This window comes from Triticum urartu, chromosome 7A (assembly GCF_056163025.1).
Source record: "Triticum urartu cultivar PI428250 chromosome 7A, HENAU_Tu73, whole genome shotgun sequence".
In the NCBI taxonomy this organism is placed as follows: Eukaryota; Viridiplantae; Streptophyta; class Magnoliopsida; order Poales; family Poaceae; genus Triticum; species Triticum urartu.
In genome coordinates, this window is record NC_141879.1 from 580,096,469 (window position 1) to 580,117,129 (window position 20,661).

At 43.3% G+C, this 20,661-nt stretch overlaps 1 pseudogene; it reads left to right on the forward strand.

The window, feature by feature from the left end:
* The first annotated feature begins 5,679 nt into the window (after window positions 1-5,679).
* On the forward strand, window positions 5,680-7,757 carry LOC147960515 (zinc finger BED domain-containing protein RICESLEEPER 2-like; annotated as a pseudogene).
* Window positions 7,758-20,661: the final 12,904 nt, after the last annotated feature.

Consider the following 20,661-nt stretch of genomic DNA (forward strand, 5'->3'; position numbering starts at 1 on the left):
AGAGGCATACTAGTGACACTCTGTTTGTCTATGTATTCACACATGTACTAAGTTTCCGGTTAGTACAATTCTAGAATGAATAATAAACATTTATCATGATATAAGGAAATATAAATAACAACTTTATTATTGCCTCTAGGGCATATTTCCTTCAGTCTCCCACTTGCACTAGAGTCAATAATCTAGATAACATTGTGATGGTTCTAACACCCATGGAGTCTTGGTGCTGATCATGTTTTGCTCGTGAGAGAGGCTTAGTCAACGGGTCTGCAACATTCAGATCCGTATGTATCTTGCAAATCTCTATGTCTCCCTCCTTGACTTGATCGCGGATGGAATTGAAGCGTCTCTTGATGTGCTTGGTTCTCTTGTGAAATCTGGATTCCTTTGCCAAGGCAATTGCACCAGTATTGTCACAAAATATTTTCATTGGACTCGATGCACTAGGTATGACACCTAGATCGGATATGAACTCCTTCATCCAGACTCCTTCATTTGCTGCTTCCGAAGCAGCTATGTACTCCGCTTCACATGTAGATCCCGCCACAACGCTCTGCTTGGAACTGCACCAACTGACAGCTCCACCATTTAATAAAAATATGTATCCGGTTTGTGACTTCGAGTCATCCGGATCAGTGTCAAAGCTTGCATCGACATAACCGTTTATGACGAGCTCTTTGTCACCTCCATAAATGAGAAACATATCCTTAGTCCTTTTCAGGTATTTCAGGATGTTCTTGACCGCTGTCCAGTGATCCACTCCTGGATTACTTTGGTACCTCACTGCCAAACTAATAGCAAGGCACACATCAGGTCTGGTACACAGCATTGCATACATGATAGAACCTATGGCTGAAGCATAGGGAATGACTTTCATTTTCTCTCTATCTTCTGTAGTGGTCGGGCATTGAGTCTGACTCAACTTCACACCTTGTAACACAGGCAATAACCCTTTCTTTGCTTGATCCATTTTGAACTTCTTCAAAACTTTATCAAGGTATGTGCTTTGTGAAAGTCCAATTAAGCGTCTTGATCTATCTCTATAGATCTTGATGCCCAATATATAAGCAGCTTCACCGAGGTCTTTCATTGAAAAATTCTTATTCAAGTATCCTTTTATGCTATTCAGAAATTTTGTATCATTTCCGATCAGCAATATGTCATCCACATATAATATCAGAAATGCTACAGAGCTCCCACTCACTTTCTTGTAAATACAGGCTTCTCCAAAAGTCTGTATAAAACCATATGCTTTGATCACACTAACAAAGCGTATATTTCAACTCCGAGAGGCTTGCACCAGTCCATAAATGGATCGCTAGAGCTTGCACACTTTGTTAGCACCTTTTGGATCGACAAAACCTTCTGGTTGCATCATATACAACTCTTCTTTAAGATATCCATTAAGGAATGCAGTTTTGACATCCATTTGCCTAATTTCATAATCATAAAATGCGGCAATTGCTAACATGATTCGTACGGACTTAAGCATCACTACGGGTGAGAAAGTCTCATCGTAGTCAACTCCTTGAACTTGCCGAAAACCTTTTGCAACAAGTCAAGCTTTGTTGACAGTAACATTACCATTAGTGTCAGTCTTCTTCTTGAAGATCCATTTATTCTCTATGGCTTGCCGATCATCGGGAAAGTCAACCAAAGTCCACACTTTGTTCTCATACATGGATCCCATGTCAGATTTCATGGCTTCAAGCCATTTTGCGGAATCTGGGCTCATCATCGCTTCATCATAGTTTGTAGGTTCGTCATGGTCAATTAACATGACCCCCAGAACAGGATTACCGTACCACTCTGGTGCGGATCTTACTCTGGTTGACCTATGAGGTTCGGTAGTAACTTGATCAGAAGTTTCATGCTCGTCATCATTAGCTTCCTCACTTACTTGTGTAGGAATCACTGGGACTGATTTCAGTGATGAACTACTTTCCAATAAGGGAGTAGGTACAATTACCTCATCAAGTTCTACTTTCCTCCCACTCACTTCTTTCGAGAGAAACTCCTTCTCTAGAAAGGATCCATTCTTAGCAACGAATATCTTGCCTTCGGATCTATGATAGAAGATGTGCCCAACAGTCTCCTTTGGGTATCCTATGAAGACACATTTCTTCGATTTGGGTTCGAGCTTATCAGGTTGAAGCTTTTTCACATAAGCATTGCAGCCCCAAACTTTAAGAAATGACAACTTGGGTTTCTTGCCAAACCACAGTTCATAAGGTGTCGTCTCAATGGATTTTGATGGTGCCCTATTTAATGCGAATGCAGCTGTCTCTAAAGCATAACCCCAAAACGATAGCGGTAAATCAGTGAGAGACATCATAGATCGCACCATATCTAATAAGGTGCAGTTACGACGTTCGGACACACCATTATGCTGTGGTGTTCCAGGTGGCGTGAGTTGCGAAACTATTCTGCATTGTTTCAAATGAAGACCAAACTCATAACTCAAATATTCACCTCCACGATCAGATCGTAGAAACTTAATTTTCTTGTTACGATGATTTTCCACTTCACTCTGAAATTCTTTGAACTTTTCAAATGTTTCAAAGTTATGTTTCATCAAGTAGATATACCCATATCTGCTCAAATCATCCGTGAAGGTAAGAAAATAACGATACCCACCGCGAGCATCAACACTCATCAGACCGCATACATCAGTATGTATTATTTCCAACAAGTCTTTTGCTTGCTCCATAGTTCCGGAGAACGGAGTCTTAGTCATCTTGCCCATGAGACATGGTTTGCAAGCATCAAGTGATTCCAAAAGCCCATCAGCATGGAGTTTCTTCATGCGCTTTACACCGATATGACCTAAACGGCAGTGCCACAAATAAGTTGCACTATCATTATTAAACTTATATCTTTTGGCTTCAATACTATGAATATGTGTATCACTACTATCAAGATTTAGTAAAAACAGACCACTCATCAAGGGTGCATGACCATAAAAGATATTATTCATATAAATAGAACAACCATTATTCTCTGATTTAAATGAATAACTGTCTCGCATCAAACAAGATCCAGATATAATGTTCATGCTCAACGCTGGCACCGAATAACAATTATTTAGGTCTAAAAGTAATCCCGAAGGTAGATGTAGAGGTAGAATGCCGATGGCGATCACGTCGACTTTGGAACCATTTCCCACACGCATCGTCACCTCGTCCTTAGCCAATCTTCGCTTAATCCGTGGTCCCTGTTTCGAGTTGCAAATATTAGCAACAAAACCAGCATCAAATACCCAGGCGCTACTGCGAGCATTAGTAAGGTACACATCAATAACATGTATATCAAATATACCTCTCATTTTGCCATCCTTCTTCTCCGCCAAATACTTGGCGCAGTTCCGCTTCTAGTGACCAGTCCCTTTGTAGTAGAAGCATTCAGTCTCAGGCTTAGGTCCAGACTTGGGCTTCTTCACTTGAGCAGCAACTTGCTTGTTGTTCTTCTTGAAGTTCCCCTTCTTCCCTTTATCCTTTTTCTTGAAACTGGTGGTCTTTTTGACCATCAACACTTTATGCTCCTTCTTGATTTCTACCTCCGCAGCCTTTAGCATTGCGAAGAGCTCGAGAATCGTCTTATCCATCCCTTGCATATTATAGTTCATCATGAAGCTCTTGTAGCTTGGTGGTAGTGATTGAAGAACTCTGTCAATGACACTATCATCAGGAAGATTAACTCCCAGCTGAGTCAAGTGGTTGTGGTACCCAGACATTCTGAGTATATGTTCACTGACAGAACTATTCTCCTCCATTTTGCAGCTGTAGAACTTATTGGAGACTTCATATCTCTCAATCCGGGCATTTGCTTGAAATATTAACTTCAACCCGTGGAACATCTCATATGCTCCATGAAGGTTCCGGTTCTAAGCCGTAAAGCATGGCACACTGAACTATTGAGTAGTCATCACCTTTGCTCTGCCAGGTGTTCACAACATCTGGTGTTGCTCCTGCAGCGGGTTTGTCACCTAGCGGTGCTTCCAGGACGTAATTCTTCTGTGCAGCAATGAGGATAATCCTCAAGTTACGGACCCAGTCCATGTAGTTTCTACCATCATCTTTCAACTTAGCTTTCTCTAGGAACGCATTAAAATTCAATGGAACAACAACACGGGCCATCTATCTACAACAACATAGACATGCAAAAATACTATCAGGTACTAAGTTCATGATAAATTAAAGTTCAATTAATCAAATTACTTAAGAACTCCCACTTAGATAGACATCTCTCTAATCATCTAAGTGATCACGTGATCCATATCAACTAAACCATGTCCGATCATCACATGAGATGGAGTAGTTTATGTTCATCATATCTACTATATGATTCACGCTCGACCTTTGGTCTCAGTGTTCCGAGGCCATATCTGCATATGCTAGGCTTGTCAAGTTTAACCTGAGTATTCTGCGTGTCAAAATGGGAATGGGCCGGGTCGGCCCGCTGGGTCACTGACCCGACCCGAAATCTCGAGGCCAATGGGCCAGGTGGGTTGGCCTCGAATCATAGAACGGGTCAATGGAGCTGGCACCGTGTGACCCGATGGACCAGATGGGTCGACCCAGCCGTCTGATCGCGCTGCCCTAGTCCATCTCTGTCGCTGCCCACCACGATCTCTGTAAACCGCTCTCAACAATTTCTACGGCCGCCAGCCATCTCTACCGCCCTCGTCCTCCCCCGACCTTCTCTATCGACCACCTCCGACCATCTCTGCCGCCGTCGGCTGCCCCTGAACATCTCTGCTGGCCTGCCGCCGCCGGCGTTCCTCCCGCCTCTTGTTCGTCGTCTTGGTCGCCGTCGAGCTCGCTGACCTGCGGTCTCGTCCACTGTCTACCTCGCGATTCCGGTCGCCGTCCTCAACGTTATCATCTCGCAGGTGAGACTCTAGCCGGCTTCCTCCCTATCACAGCGCAGCTGCAATGCAAGCACCGGTCTTATTTTTGTTCTTGGTCAGTGTTGTCTGCAATTGTTTCAGTATTGATTCTGCTACTTTCAGTCAGTGTACTCTGTAGCCATGGGATCAGTCATTCAGTCAGTGTTGGTCCCTGTCATTCATTCAGTCAGTGTACTCCCAGGTCATGCCTTACTTTCAATGTTGGTTCTGTAGTAGTTCTACAATGTTGGTCCTTGTCATTCAGTCAGTGTACATGAACAAGTACATGAACAACTAGATGATATTTGATTGGAAATGTTTTATAGTGGATCATTTTGCCCAGGGCAAGCAACAGATTTGGGGATCATGATTGTACCTTTGTTTATTTTGCTTGTCAAGGTACATGCCTAAACCAGATTGGTTTGTGATAGTACTATTTATCAAATTTGGAACATGTTATGACTTCTGATAACTAATTCGTAGCAGTTTGTTTCTGTAGTTGTGATCAATAAATGCGCAGAATTTTCTCGCCGATGAGGCAGTTTAGTAGTGTATGGCTCTGTCGATGTATGTTCGTGCATGTGTTCAGATATTATCAGTGCTTTGTAAATTTCTTCCCCCGAATCCTATTAATTGTTTTGATTCTCAAACCAAATTTTGTTAAGTTCATATACAAAATTTCTTGGTTGTCCTACACTAGTACAAGTAAATGAAATTTGGGTATTACATCTGCTGTTGATTTTGAAAGTTAATGCTCTCTAATGTTCATATATTTCCCTCTAATCAGAAAAATGGAAGAGGAAGAAGGGGACCATGAGGCATATCAAAGTGGTGGTTCATCGTTGATATCCGGTGCGACAATGAGAAGGACTCAACCACCCCTAGGGGTGTCTCCTTCTTCGATAAACATTTGTAGAGCTTATCATGGTGAGTATTGTTAATCTTTCTTTTTCTAGGGATGCAAATTACTGGTTGCTAAAATAAAAAATACTCGTAATTGTAATGTTAACACTCGTGTCCTTTGCTCAGCAGGATGTTCACAAGACACTCATATGGTTGATTTTGAAGAAGATGATGCTGATGAAGAAGATGTTGACTATGAAGAAGAAGAGGAAGGAGAATAAGATGAGGATGAAGAAGATGATGATGATGATGAATAAGAAGAGGGAGATAATGTGGATGAAGAGGGAGAGGTTGAGATCATTGACATGGGATCATTCTCTAAACCGGGAAGAAAGTTTTTGTCTAAAGTGTGGAAAGAATACGAGCCTATCCGTGTTGATGGATAGTTGTAGCTGCTGAGTGCAAACACTGTGCAAGGAATATTTGTGTTGAGCGTAAACATGGAACAAGTTCATTGCACAAACATTTGAAAAGATGCAGGGAAAGGAAGAAGGTTCTTAGAGTTTCTAGACAACTGAGTGCTTCTATCGTGAGTCCTGATGGAGTTGCAATGGGGCTTTGGACCTTTAATTAGGCATTAGCACGCCGAGAGCTGATGAGGATGATAGTGTTGCATGAATTGGCATTCTCATTGGTGGAGTACGATGGATTTAGAAGATTTGTCTCTAGTCTAAATCCTAGCTTCAAGATGATATGTAGAAAAACAGTAAAGGAGGACTGCATGAAAGCATTTAAGGAAGAGAAGATAATTCTGCAAAGGATGTTCCAAAACTCCAAATCCAAGATTTATTTGACTATGGACATGTGGACATCAAATCGGACAATGGGGTACATATGCATCACAACTCATTTCATTGATGAGGAGCGGAAGCAGCAGAAGAGGATAGTGAAATTTGCCACTATGGAGACGCCACACACAGGAGCTGCAATGTTCAACATCATGGTGAATTTCGTAAGAGAGTGGAACATTGAAGATAATCTCTTTGCTGTGACGCTAGACAATGCATCGAACAATGGTGCAATGATGAAGCTATTGAAGGCACATCTCCTGCTTAAGAAGATGTTACCTGGTGGTGGAAAGTTGTTTCACCAACGTTGTGCCGCCCATGTCATAAATCTGATATGTCAAGCAGGATTGAACTTCCTTGGTCTAGTGATCAACATGATATGTGAAACTGTGAAATACATTCGAAGCTCACCAAGTCAAAAGGAAAAATTTCAAGAAATCGTTGAGCAACATGGTGTATCATGTGGGAGAACTCCTAGTCTTGATGTTCCAACTCGCTGGAACTCAACCTACATGATGATTGATATAGCAAAAGAGTATCGCGGAGTGTTTGACTCTTTGGCCATTCAAGATAAACAACATACCTTCAAGCCATCTTTTGAGGATTGGGAAAATGCCGAAGATGTTTGCAGGCTACCGAAGGTATTTTATGAAGCCACTAATGTGATATCCGGCACAAAATATCCAACTGCTAACTTGTATTTCCATGAAATGTGGAAAGTGAAGCTGACCTTAGAGCAACAACATTATGAAGAGGATTCTGAGATGGGCACAACGGTCCAATATATGAAGAGAAAAATCAGAAGGTATTGGAAGATAGCATGGTTGAGCCTTTGTATTCCAGTGATTTTGAACCCACAATTCAAGTTGAAATATATTGAGTTTCGATTTGGCCTAGAGTTTGGGAACGAAGCTGCAGCAATGATTGCTAAAATAAAAAATGTGTTCCAAGGGTTGTTCAAGGAATACCTCCAATTGAATGACAATGGATCAGATCCCATGTCACAAGGAGGTGATGATGACATGGGTGTAAGTGGTGAAGATCCTATGGCTGATTGGGACCAACATGTCACCCTCACTGCTCGATCAACAAATTTGGATTCTACCGAACTTGATTCCTACTTGTCAAAGGTACCCATCCGTCGAAGTGATCAATTTAATATCCTTGCATGGTGGTAGACGAACTCAGGTGAATACCCAACACTGAGTCACATGGCAGCAGATATCTTGGCGGCTCCTGCCTCTGCGGTGGCATCCGAGTCTGCCTTCAGCACAGGAAAGAGAGTTCTATCAGATTTTCGAAGTCGAATGACCGTAACGACACTTGAAGCTCTTGTTTGCTTACAAGATTTGATAAGGGCCAACAGTAAAGCCATAAGACACAAGTTTCTTCTTTGTTTCTTGTTAATGCTTCAAGTTTACAAGTTTCTTCTTTTTTCTGCAGCTAATACTCAATGTAGCTTGGCTTCAGTTCATGACATTATAATGGACTTACAAGGTATGATGAACCTTCTAATGTATATAGTGCCATGTATATGAAAGTACGCTTAAAGTATGAAGTCTGCTTTTTAATGAGGGATTTCGTATCTATAGTTTTTTCCAGGGAAGTATTTGCAAGATGCAGCCCAAACATGTAGATGAATATATAGAGTGTTTTACACACATAACTAGTGCTTTTATTTTTGGTTTCCCCAAGTTATAGTTGATCTCTAATATATATTTCTTTTTTCTCTCAGATATGAATGTGTAGTTCAGATTCATTTTTTTCATCGCCAAACTATATTAAAAATATGCATTTCTAACTACAGTAACTTGATTAGAATATGTTACGGAGTGGATGGCGGGTAGTGTATAATGGATATTTAGAAGTGTATTTTCTTGCAAATCTGATCATGAATTGGTTTTCTGGAACACGCCTTTGCTACAAAGAATATTCCTATGTTCATAAATATATTATTTAGTTTTTTGAGGGATAAATATACTATTTAGTTGATGTGCACAGAGTTACTCTTGTAACATTTCTTTGTAAATACATATATCGAGGACTGATGCTTGTTGGAGCAATCGATGTTAAACCTCAAGCAAATGGTGAAGCAAAGACATGTCAGCTTTCTTTATAAACTACTGGATGTGAAAAGTTTAGCATGTTGAACCTGTAATATTTTGATCTTGTCTGCGTCTGTTGGATTGAGGTCATTAGCCTGACGTTCTTTGAAACTTGCAATCTTTTGATCTTGTTTGAATCTGTTGGATTGAGGTCTTTAGCTTGATGCTCTTTGAAACATGTAATCTCATGATCTCGCCATTTTACTAAATGTGAAAAGGTTAGACCTTGTCATTTTACTGTACTGTGTACATGTTTGCTGACATATCTAATCTTTTGGGGACTTATTAGTAATTTGGCGAGGCCACAATTGTTGGACTGTGCAAACATTTGGTTCAAAAAAACCTGTAATCCCCTGGGCTGTGTAAACATTTGCTAAATTCTAGGACGGCCTCATGTACCCAATGGGTCAATGGGGCCACAAAATTCTGATGAAATGGGCCGGCCCGTGGCCTCACATATTGACCTTGGGGCCATGGGGCCGGGGCCAGGGCCAGGGCCGGGTCGGCCCATTCCCATTTTGATTTGCGTGTGCAAAACTGGCCTGCACCCATTGTATGTGAACGTAGAGCTTATCACACCCGATCATCACGTGGTGTCTCGGCACGACGAACTGTAGCAACGGTGCATACTTAGGGAGAACACTTATACCTTGAAATTTAGTGAGAGATCATCTTATAATGCTACCGCCAAACTAAGCAAAATAAGATGCATAAAGGATAAACATCACATGTAATCAATATAAGTGATATGATATGGCCATCATCATCGTGTGCCTTTGATGTCCATCTCCAAAGCACCGTCATGATCACCATCGTCACCGGCTTGACACCTTGATCTCCATCAAAGCATCATTGTCGTCTCGCCAACTATTGCTTCTACGACTATCGCTACCGCTTAGTGATAAAGTAAAGCAATTACATGGCGATTGCATTTCATACAATAAAGCGACAACCATATGGCTCCTGCCAGTTGCAGATACCTCTGTTACAAAACATGATCATCTCATACAACAAAATTTAGCATCATGTCTTGACCATATCACATCACAACATGCCCTGCAAAAACAAGTTAGACGTCCTCTACTTTGTTGTTGCAAGTTTTACGTGGCTGCTACGGGCTGCGCAAGAACCGTTCTTACCTACACATCAAAAACCACAATGCGGTATAGTGATTGTTTTTGATCTTCAGAAAGAACCCTGTTCATTGAATCCGATTCAACTAAAGTTGGAGAAACTAACACCCACCAGCCACCTGTGTGCGAAGCACGTCGGTAGAACCAGTCTCGCGTAAGCGTATGCGTAATGTCGGTCTGAGCCGCTTCATCCAACAATACCGTTGAATCAAGAATCAACTAGTGACGACAAGCAATATGTATATACCCACGCCCACAACTCCTTTGTGTTCTACTCGTGCATATAACATCTACGCATAGACCTGGCTCGGATGCCGCTGTTGGGGAACGTAGTAATTTCAAAAAAAATCCTACGCACATGCAAGATCCATCTAGGTGATGCATAGCAACGAGGGGGAAATAGTGTTGTCCACGTACCCTCGTAGACCATAAGCGGAAGCGTTATGACAACGCGGTTGATGTAGTCGAACGTCTTCACGACCCGACCGATCCTAGCACCGAAGGTACGCACCTCCGTGATCTACACATGTTCAGCTTGGTGACGTCCTGCGAACTCTAGATCCAGCTGAGTGTCAAGGGAGTGTTTCATCAACACGATGACGTGATCACGGTGATGATGAAGCTACCGGAACAGGGCTTCGCCTAAGCACTGCAACAATATGACCGAGGTGGATTATGGTGGAGGGGGGCACCGCGCACGGCTAAGACAATTGTCAACTTGTGTGTGTATGGGGTGCCCCCTCCCCCATATATAAAGGAGTGGAGGAGGGGGAGGGGCCGGCCCTCTATGGCGCGCCCAAGAGAGTCCTACTCCCACCGGGAGTAGGATTTGATACGTCTCCAGCGTATCTATAATTTATGAAGTATTCAAGCTATTATATTATCTGTTTTGTATGTTTATGGGCTTTACTAAACACTTTTATATTATTTTTGGGACTAACCTATTACCCGGAGGCCCAGCCCAAATTGCTGTTTTCTTGCCTATTTCAGTGCTTCGAAGAAAAGGAATATCAAACGGAGTCCAAACGGAATGAAACCTTCGGGAGAGTTATTTTTGGAATGGAAGCAATTCAAGAGACTTGGAGTAGACGTCAAGGAAGCTTCGGTGAAGCCACGAGGCAGGGAGGCGCGCCCCCCACCCTCGTGGGCCCCCCTTGGCTCCCCTGACCAACTTCTTTCGCCTATATATGTCCATATACCCTAAAAACATCAGAGAGCAGAATAGATCGGGAGTTCCGCCGCCAGAACCCTCCATAGCCACCGAAAACCAATCTAGACCCATTTCAGCACCTTGCCGGAGGGGGGAATCCCTTTCCGGTGGCCATCTTCATCATCCCGGTGCTCTCCATGACGAGGAGGGAGTAGTTCACCCTCGGGGCTGAGGGTATGTACTGGTAGCTATGTGTTTGATCTCTCTCTCTCTCTCTCTCTCGTGTTCTTGAGGTAGTCCGATCTTGATGTATCGCGAGCTTTGCTATTATAGTTGGATCTTATGATGTTTCTCCCCCTCTCCTCTGGATTGAGTTTTCCCTTTGAAGTTATCTTATCGGATTGAGTCTTTAAGGATTTGAGAACACTTGATGTATGTCTTGCATGTGCTTATCTATGGTGACAATGGGATATCACGTGATCCACTTGATGTATGTTTTGGTGATCAACTTGCGAGTTCCGTGAACTTATGCATAGGGGTTGGAACACGTTTTCGTCTTGACTCTCCGGTAGAAACTTTGGGGTACTCTTTGAAGTTCTTTGTGTTGGTTGAATAGATGAATCTGAGATTGTGTGATGCATATCGTATAATCATACCCACGGATACTTGAGGTGACATTGGAGTATCTAGGTGACATTAGGGTTTTGGTTGATTTGTGTCTTAAGGTGTTATTCTACTATGAACTCTAGGGCTGTTTGTGACACTTATAGGAATAGCCCAACGGATTGACCGGAAAGAAGAACTTTGAGGTGGTTTCGTACCCTACAATAATCTCTTCGTTTGTTCTCCGCTATTAGTGACTTTGGAGAGACTCTTTGTTGCATGTTGAGGGATAGTTATATGATCCAATTATGTTATTATTGTTGAGAGAACTTGCACTAGCGAAAGTATGAACCCTAGCCTTTGTTTCCTAGCATTGCAATACCGTTTACGCTCACTTTTATTACTTGTTACCTTGCTGTTTTTATAATTTCAGATTACAAAAACCTATATCTACCAGCCATATTGCACTTGTATCACCATCTCTTCGCCGAACTAGTGCACCTATACAATTTACCATTGTATTGGGTGTCTTGGGGACACAAGAGACTCTTTGTTATTTGGTTGCAGGGTTGTTTGAGAGAGACCATCTTCAACCTATGCCTTCCATGGATTGATAAACCTTAGGTCATCCACTTGAGGGAAATTTGCTACTGTCCTACAAACCTCTGCACTTGGAGGCCCAACAACGTCTACAAGAAGAAGGTTGCGTAGTAGACATCAAGCTCTTTTCTGGCGCCGTTGCCGGGGAGGTTAGGGCTTGAAGGTATATCTTTAGATCTTGTAATCGAATCTTTTTGTTTCTTGTTTTATCACTAGTTTAGTCTATAAAAGAAAATTACAAAAAAATGGAATTGAGGGTACCTCATATGCTTCATCTTTTTAATGTCTTTCATGAAAATAAGGATTCCGATAATTGTGCCAAAGTGTTAGAAGAAGAATGCATTAGAATGTTTGGCACTAAATATTTGAATGATGAGCATGATTGCAATGTTGTTAGTATGAATTCCTTGAATATCCCTGGTACTAATGATGATTGCACTAGTCATGATGAAAATGTCTCTTATAAGCATGTCAATTTTTGTGGAGTGCATAGTGTTTGAAAGTAGACACCAAATAGGGAAGATAGATTTTCCAAGAGGCATAAGTATTTAGAAACCAAATGGTTGCAAGAGAGGCTAGATGTTTGTGCTGAAAATTTAAAATTTCTTTGCCATACTTGTGAACTTTGCAATGAACATGGTCATTGATACGTCTCCAACGTATCTATAATTTACGAAGTATTCATGCTATTATATTATCTGTTTTAGATGTTTATGGGCTTTACTAAACACTTTTGTATTATTTTTGGGACTAACCTATTAACCAGAGGGCCCAGCCCAAATTGCTGTTTTCTTGCCTATTTAAGTGTTTCGAAGAAAAGGAATATCAAACAGAGTCCAAACGGAATGAAACCTTCGGGAGAGTTATTTTTGGAACGAAAGCAATCCAGGAGACTTGGAGTAGACGTCAGGGAAGCTTCGAGGAAGCCACGAGGCAGGGAGGCGCGCCCTACCCCCTAGGCGTGCCCGCACCCTCGTGGGCCCCTCGTGGCTCCCCTGACCGACTTCTTTGACCTATATATGTCCATATACCCTAAAAACATCAGAGAACAGAATAGATCAGGAGTTTCGCCGCCAGAAGCCTCCGTAGACACCGAAAACCAATCTAGACCCGTTCCGGCACCCTGCCGGAGGGGGAATCCCTCTCATGTGACCATCTTCATCATCCCGGCGCTCTCCATGACAAGGAGGGAGTAGTTCACCCTCGGGGCTGAGGGTATGTACCAGTAGCTATGTGTTTGATCTCTCTCTCTCTCTCTTGTGTTCTTGAGGTGATACGATCTTAATATATCGCGAGCTTTGCTATTATAGTTGGATCCTATGATGTTTCTCCCCCTCTACTCACTTGTAATGGATTGAGTTTTCCCTTTGAAGTTATCTTATTAGATTGAGTCTTTAAGGATTTGAGAACACTTGATGTATGTCTTGCATGTGCTTATCTGTGGTGACAATGGGATATCACATGATCCATTTGATGTATGTTTTGGTGATCAACTTACGAGTTCCGTGACCTCGTGAACTTATGCATAGGGGTTGGCACACGTTTTCGTCTTGACTCTCCGGTAGAAACTTTGGGGCACTCTTTGAAGTTCTTTGTGTTGGTTGAATAGATGAGTCTGAGATTGTGTGATGCATATCGTATAATCATACCCACGGATACTTGAGGTGACATTGGAGTATCTAGGTAACATTAGGGTTTTGGTTGATTTGTGTCTTAAGGTGTTATTCTAGTACAAACTCTATGATAGATCGAACGGAAAGAATAGCTTCGTGTTATTTTTACTACGGACTCTTGAATAGATCGATCAGAAAGGATAACTTTGAGGTGGTTTCATACCCTACAATAATCTCTTCGTTTGTTCTCTGCTATTAGTGACTTTGGAGTGACTCTTTGTTGCATGTTGAGGGATAGTTATATGATCCAACTATGTTATTATTGTTGACAGAACTTGCACTAGTGAAAGTATGAACCCTAGGCCTTGTTTCCTAGCATTGCAATACAGTTTATGCTCACTTTTATCATTAGTTACCTTGCTGTTTTCATATTTTCATATTACAAAAACCTATATCTACCATCCATATTGCACTTGTATCATCATCTCTTCGCCGAACTAGTGCACCTATACATTTTACCATTGTATTGGGTGTGTTGGGGACACAAGAGACTCTTTGTTATTTGGTTGCAGGGTTGTTTGAGAGAGACCTTCTTCATCCTATGCCTCCCACGGATTGATAAACCTTAGGTCATCCACTTGAGGGAAATTTGCTACTGTCCTACAAACCTCTGCACTTGGAGGCCCAACAACGTCTACAAGAAGAAGGTTGCGTAGTAGACATCAAGCTCTTTTCTGGCGCCGTTGCCGGGGAGGTGAGTGCTTGAAGGTATATCTTTAGATCTTGCAATCGAATCTTTTAGTTTCTTGTTTTATCACTAGTTTAGTCTATAAAAGAAAATTACAAAAAAATGGAATTAAGGTTTCCTCATATGCTTCATCTATGTAATATCTTTCATGAGAATAAGGATTCCAATAATTGTGCTCAAGTGCTAGAAGAAGGATGCATTAGAATGTTTGGCACTAAATATTTGAATGATGAGCATGATTGCAATGTTGTTAGTATGAATTCTTTGAATATCCATGATGCTAATGATATGCAAAGCCACAAGCTTGGGGAAGCTATGTTTGATGAAGATGATATTTTTTTTCTCCCAAATTTTGATGAGCAAATTTATTATGATGATAGCATGCCTCCTATTTATGATGATTATATTGATGAAAGTGGGTTGGAGGAGTGTCAACTTTAGGAAGTGAAGCTCCCACTATTTTGGAGGATGTTGAATCTTATTGTGATAATTATAAAAGTGGATTTGGAGAGCTCATGACTTTATTTAGTAATGATTCCACTATCTCGGAAGAGGTTCCAATTGATTATGAGAATAAAGTTGCTATCTATGATGATTATTGTGATGACTTGTATGCTATTAAGGATAATGATAACCATGAAACTTGTCATCGTGATTTTAGTTTTCAATTGTATTATGCCTCATATGGTAATTATTTTGTTGAGTTTGCTCCCACTATTATTCATGAGAAGAAATTCGCTTATGTGGAGAGAAATAAAATTTATATGCTTGGGGATCATGAAAATAATGCTTTATGTGATAGTTATATTGTTGAATTCATTCATGATGCTACTGAAAATTATTATGAGGGAGGAATATGTGCTTGTAGGAATTGCAATAATACCAAGTTTCCTCTCTATGTGCTCAAAATCTTGAAGTTATGCTTGTTTTGCTTTCCTATGCTAGCTGATTATTGTTCCCATAAATTGTTTGCTCACAAAATCCCTATGCATATGAAGTGGGTTAGACTTAAATGTGCTAGTCATATTCTTCATGATGCTCTCTTTATATTTCAATTCTTATCTTTTATGTGAGCATCATTGAAATCATCATGCCTAGCTAGCAGCGTTAAACGATAGCGCTTGTTGGGAGGCAACCCAATTTTATTTTTGTTCTTTGCTTTTTGCTCCTGTTTAGTAATAAGTAATTCATCTAGCCTCTGTTTAGATGCGGTTTTATGTTTTAATTAGTGTTTGTGCCAAGTAGAACCTTTGGGAAGACTTGGGTGAAGTCTTTGCGATCTTGCTATAAAAAAACAGAAACTTTAGCGCTCACGAGTTTTTCTTCCATTTTTTTACTGGAGAGTGAGATTAGGTTGATTATTTTTGTAGATGATTAATAGACAAATTCCTCAGGTCCACCAATTTATTTGAGAATTTTATGAGTTCCAGAAGTATAAGTTTGAGACAGATTACTACAGACTATTCTGTTTTTGACAGATTTTGTTTTCTATGTGTTGTTTGCTTATTTTGATGAATCTATGAGTAGTATCGGAGGGTATGAACCATAGAGAAGTTGGAATATAGTAGATATTACACCAATATAAATAAATAATGAGTTCAAAAAAGTATCTAAGTGGTGATTTATTTTCTTATACTAACGGAGCTTACAAGTTTTCTGTGAAGTTTTGAAGTTTTGGGTAAAGATTCGATGGGCTATGGAATAAGGAGTGGCAAGAGCCTAAGTGTCGGTGTCAAAACCGGCGGATCTCTGGTAGGGGGTCCCGAACTGTGCGTCTAGGCCAGATGGTAACAGGAGACAAGGGACACGAAGTTTTACCCAGGTTCGGGCCCTCTCGATGGAGGTAAAACCCTACGTCCTGCTTGATTAATATTGATGATATGGGTAGTACAAGAGTAGATCTACCACGAGATTGAGGAGGCTAAACCCTAGAAGCTAGCCTATGATATGATTGTTGATGTGTATGTTGTCCTACGGACTAAAACCCTCCGGTTTATATAGACACCAGATAGGGTTAGGGTTACATAGAGTCGGTTACAATGGTAGGAGATCTACATATTTGTATCGCCAAGCTTGCCTTCCATGCCAAGGAAAGTCCCTCCCGGACACGGGACGAAGTCTTCAATCTTGTATCTTCATAGTCCAGGAGTCCGGCTGAAGGTATAGTCCGGCCACCCGGACACCCCCTAATCCAGGACTCCCTCAGTAGCCCCTGAACCAGGCTTCAATGAAGACGAGTCCGGCGCGCATATTGTCTTCGGCATTGCAAGGCGGGTTCCTCCTCCAAGTACTTCATAGAAGATTTTGAACACAAAGATAGTGTCCGGCTCTAAAAAATAAGTTTCCACATATTGCCATAGAGAGAATAATATTTACACAAATCTAATCTGCTGACGTATTTTGTAGCGTGACATCACACCACGGCCAAGCTTTTTCGAACCGTTTTACTGTCCCATCTTAGTGCGTTATGCGAGGCGGTTTCCTTGGCACGTCTTGTTAAAGCAGAGATCGTGTCCCCCTTATTCCGGGATTCTCATCAATACGGGCGTGGGTAACCCAACCGCTTCTAGGACTCCTAGATTATAGGCAAGTCCAAACGGACACGGAGAGGACGCTTGATATCCACCCTCTTTATAAAGGGACAAGGCTTTTATTTTTCCCTCCCGTGCTCAATCGAATCCTTCCCCCGCCTCAAGCTCAAACGCCCAAAGTTTAGGTCAGGTGCTTCGAACCTTCAATCATGTCCGGATCTAGCCTTCAAGGCCGATGGGTGCCCTCCTCCGTCACAGAAGAAGACATCAAAAAGTTGAGGGAGGCCAGATATCTGACCGCCGAGATCTTGCATCGGCTGCCTCCCTGGGGGCAGGCTGTTCCTTCCCCCAAACCCAACGAGAGCGTCGTGTTCGTCTCCCACTTCCTCCAAGGTCTAGGCCTTGCTCTGGATCCATTCATCAGGGGCTTGATGTCTTACTATGGGGTAGATTTCCATGATCTAGCTCCGGACTCCTTTCTTCATATCACGACATTTATCATCGTGTGCGAGGCCTTCCTCCGGGTCACCCCTCACTTTGGCCTGTGGCTCAAGACCTTTGAAGTAAAGTCGAAGATGATCGAGGGGCAACAGGCGGCGTGTGGAGGTGCCTCAATACGCAAGTTGACGGGAGCTCCGTGGCCCAAAGGTTCTATTCCAGAGGTGTCTGAATTGTGGCAACAGGAGTGGTTCTACATCACGGCTCCTAGAAGTGCCAAGTGGGCGGCCCCCTGTTTTCCACTCGGGCCCAGCACCACAACTGATGTCATGGATCAGCAGAGGTCTGAGCTGGGGGCCAGCCAAGGACGTGCCTATATTGCAAGGCCGCATTCGAGATCTCTTCAATGGAGATTTCAGTTTGGTTGCGGTGATACAGGTTATGCTGGTTCGTCAAGTCCAGCCTTGCAAACGCTGGCCTCTTCGTCTGTGGGAGTTCAATCCCGAGGGACCGCGTGCCATTCAAAATTTTCTTGGCCTGACGCACGAGGAGACGTACAAATTATTCTTCGGACCTCAGACGGAGTGTCCGGAAATCACCGAGGACGTGGGCCTGAGTAGCAACCGCACCGCCGAACAGGTAAGGCATCTTCCGGCCGAACATACTTTCTCTACTTTGTTACGAAGTTATCTCTGAGAGTTTGCTTTTTGACCAGGACTGGCTCATAAAGGCGAAGTTGATTCGGTGTTCGGCCCCCCTCCCTGAGGGTTTGGAAAATCCGGTATTGGAAAAGATGCTCCAGACCGCACCTTGCCCGGAGCCCTTGAAGGAAGATACTGTGGAGGATAATGCGGGCGGACGCAGGCCCCCAACGCTGCCCATTCTAGCCGAGGGAGCGAGCGTCTCCATGAGGGAAGGCGACCAGAAGAGAAAAAGGACTGCGCCCGGGGATTCAGAAGCCGAAGCTTCCAAACGGGAGAAGAAGTCTCCCACAGAGGGTCCCACCCTGGGGGGCGTTGTTGCCGCACAAAGTCCGCGGGGGGATCAATCCTCCCACGAGTCGTAAGTGACCCGAAATACCTTTGATAGTACAGATATGCCATCTTTTTCTTCTGAGAAGATAACCACCGCATATATTTTTGCACTTCGGGCCTTAGCCCCCCTCAAATGAGCTCATCTTCGGGGGATCTTCTTCCAGAGATGATGGAGAGCGAAACGCCTCCTCCGGACTCCTCCGCACCGGGAGTGGGCGACCCTGAAGTGTCGTCGCGGAGGGCCTCTCCGAGTCCGGCGAGGCCAGAAGATAATCCCGTTGACCCCCGAAGCTCCCAATGTCCGGCTCCCGAAGAGAGTAGACAAAAGAGTTCGGCACCGTCTAGTGTGCGATCGGATGTTCTGAGGGAATTGGTGGGGCGAGCGGCCATCTCAGATGAACACCGTGTGCTGATGAATACGGTGATGGAGAGAATATCATCCGCCGAAAGCGGATTGCATGAAGCTTTTATGAGTCTACTGACAGGCTTTGAGGTATGTAAAAGAATGTATGATAGTCCTGCACATGCTAGGTGTGCCCTGTGTAGATAGTAGCCCCTGAGACTCTGGTTGTCGTCGGAAACGATGACGAACAGAGGATCATATTCCCAGGTAATAACCATACTGCCTCTATGTGCAGGTGATGGAAGCTCCGGTGGATAGCCGGACTAGCGAGTTTGCCCATTTAGAACGGCGGTTGGATGCGGCAGACGCCGACATCGAGCTTGTTAACAAAAGGCTTGACGAGGCACAGGGTAAGTGTCAATATCTGGTAAACGCCACATAGGAAGAGCAGCATGATGCCAGTATCTTAAATATGTTGTGACTGCAGATGGAGCTGCCACTGTTGAAGCCTTGCGGGCAGAACTTGCCCGAGCCAAGGAACAAGCGAGGTTAGGTAATGCGGCTGCTGTGAAGGCGGCCGAAGAGTTGCAAGCCGAGAAGGCCACGCATGGCGAGACCCGAGACAAGATGGCCAAGATGGCTGTGGAATTAAAAGCCGCCGCCGACCGTTGCCGGGTTCTCGAAAAGGAAAACCAAGCGAAGGCATCGGACCTTGAGAAGGCTGCTGTGACAAAAAAGGATCTCCGCTCTGCTATGAGGGCAAAGAAGGAGGAGCTGCGGGAAGCCGGGGATATTGTAGCTGGGAAATCCTTTATGTTGCGGAGGAAATTCGGAGATCCACGGTATGCCCCTCTGGATCGGCTGTGGAGTTCGGAGGATGTGTATATGGATTTGGCGGCGAGTGCTGCCGATGCGGCCAAGTACTTCCAGGGTCAGACAGACCATGGAGTAGACCAGCTGTTTTGGAGACAATTCCATTCTCCCGAGCGTCCACTTACATTGACTGACCAATTAGCCGAATGGGCCGAACTAAACAGGTTGTCCGGACTCTCTATGAGGTTTGTTGTGGATCAGCTGTGGCCAGGAAGGTCAAAACCGAACAGCTATTTCAGCTTGGTGCAGCAGTTCCTTGACGTGGTGCCGCGCATTAATGCGATGAAGAGGTCGGCGTGCATAGAGGGCGCACGGATGGCCTTTGCCCGTGTTAAGGTATACTGGGCGGAGATGGATGCTACCAATGTTGCAGCGCGGGATTCGGCTATAGGTCAAAAGGCTGCTGAGCACTATTTTGAAGAAGTTCTTGAGGGTGCCCGTTTGATAGAGACTCAGTGCTCAAAAAATATTATGTTTGAGTGATATGTAATCTCATTGTAAGCGAAATGCTTTTATAAATTTTTATAAGGCTATTTTTATACTTTTGCCTGAAAGTAATATGATGCCTCCTGGGCGGCCGTTTATGTATACATGTGTATAACCTGAAAGATTGCAGTCGTTGGCTTCAGCCCCCACGCATATAATGCGGAGGTGCTCGCAAAAACACGCGTTCACACTTAACCCAATGTCTTGGTCCTATTAAGGAGGTGATAGCGGAGCGAGCGAGGCAACCGGACTATAATGCTTTAGCACTTTCACTTAGCCATAGGAGTTTGACAGTGGGGCTATTAGATAGCCCCTGGTGGCTCCGCACTCTCCCGGTTCCGGGGTGCGTACATGCCTGGCCGGAAAATAGCCCTTCGTTAAGGGGAGGAATTCTAACATTCCCACAGGTCCTCGAGTGGTTGACC